Genomic DNA, 1,765 nt, shown 5'->3' with positions numbered 1-1,765 from the left:
CTTCAAGGAATAAATCACTCTGAATGCATCCTTGTCACTTCCATTAGCTCTATCTACTCCTCTCCTAACTTTAATTTGCTAACTCACCCCCATGGAAAAGGAATGACAGCCTCTGATTCATAACGAAATCTGTTACGTAAAGTTCTCTGGGTTCAATAAAATGAGGGCTTCTGAAGAGCGATATTAATTGCCCGTGTTCTTTCACAGTTACCTTCAAGCTCTAAAAGATTTTGAAAAAGAATGCAAATAATAGTATTCATAGCCAACTAAGCAGAGAAACCAAAATAGCATTAACAACAAACACAACTTCACCATTCTCCACGATACATGTAGTTGACAAGCTAAAGCTTTTGTTTATTTTCATTGCTAAGTCTTGCACGGAAAGAATGTTTCTGGTAGATAGGGTGAGGTTTGTCTTCATCAGTGTGGTTCACGCCATCAGGCTCTAGTTAATACCCTATTTAATCAAAGCACTGCGGTTCCTGGCAGCTTCTCTGATGGACATTGCTATTGGGCTCAGTCTCCCAAGAGAACACAATGGTTTCACTCCAGACAGCATTTGCCAACTTCACTCTGTGCTGCTGAATTTTTCCATTATTGACTGAAAAAAAAAAAAAATTCGACACCATTACGCATGAAGGTCACTCTGGTGCTAATTTGTAATATGTAAATATAGCTCCTCTCTCATTTGTGATCCACTGGTAAGCATGATTCCATTCTCACGGTGCCCAGCTGGCTCAGTTGGTGGAGCATATGACTTTTGATCTCAGGGCTGTAGGTTCAAGTCCTACGTTGAGTGTAGAGATTACTTAAAAATAAAATATTTTTTAAAAAAGGGTGATCCCATTCTCCAAGGCTTGAATCAGTTCAGTTTAACTTCCAGTAACTCTATTAGAGCCAATGTTTCAACTCTCCCTCCGCCTCGCAAAAAATAACAAAACACCAAAAATCAAACTCACACATGCACACCACACACACACACACACACACACACAGAACAAATGTTTCCCCTACAACCAACTCAGCACTGGAATGATTTGCATGAGGTTGGATAGCAAAGACAATATAGATAGAAATCTGCTAAATAGGAAATGACACTGAACTGGCAAATCCCAAAATTAAATAACTAAAAAGTTATGTTTACATGTATACTTACTTTTCTATTTCCTTCGTGAAAGAACACATCCCAGGAATGATCTTTTAGTTCAGTACCTTGAGAAAAATTCTTGGCATATTTATAAATACATCTTATTCCTTTTGGGGTGTTATAACAAAATGCCACAGGCTGGGTGGCTTATAACAAGAAACCCTTACTTCTCACAATCCTGGAGGCTGAGAAGTCCAAGATCATGGTGTCAACAGACTGGATGTCTGCTGAGGGCTTCCTGGTTCACAGACAGCCATCTTTATCTCCTCACTGGCCAGAACGGACAAGAAGCTCTCTGGGGTCTCTTTTATAAAGGGCTTTAGGCTCCGCCCTCATGACCTAATCACCTTCCAAACGCCCCACTTCCAAATGCCCGCATGTTGGGAGTTTGGATTTCAGCATATGAATGGGGGGCATGGACACAAACATTGAGACCATAAGACCATATGTATATGTGAATATATGAGACAGAGATAGGACAGCCAATTTTTAATAAGAAAATAGTCCATTGTTTTCTCAATAAGAATTTGAACAATTGTTTACTGACCACCATAGTTCTAAGTGTTGTGAAGAAAGCAAAGAAGCAAAAGATCGAACCCACCCTCAAGAACACATATT

The 1,765-nt window shown here is 39.6% G+C and overlaps 1 long non-coding RNA gene across 1 annotated transcript; it reads right to left on the bottom strand.

The window, feature by feature from the left end:
* Positions 1-328: 328 nt before the first annotated feature.
* On the bottom strand, positions 329-1,390 carry LOC115301590. Its single transcript, XR_003913186.1, has 2 exons — positions 1,157-1,390; positions 329-601 (listed from the first exon to the last, which is right to left on the bottom strand). It is a non-coding gene; the product is annotated as an uncharacterized LOC115301590 (long non-coding RNA).
* Between the last annotated feature and the right edge of the window lie 375 nt (positions 1,391-1,765).

The sequence above is a fragment of the Suricata suricatta genome, chromosome 9, assembly GCF_006229205.1.
Source record: "Suricata suricatta isolate VVHF042 chromosome 9, meerkat_22Aug2017_6uvM2_HiC, whole genome shotgun sequence".
Taxonomy (NCBI): Eukaryota; Metazoa; Chordata; class Mammalia; order Carnivora; family Herpestidae; genus Suricata; species Suricata suricatta.
The sequence above is the reverse complement of the archived record's forward strand: the minus strand, read 5'-3'. Positions and strand labels throughout refer to the sequence as shown.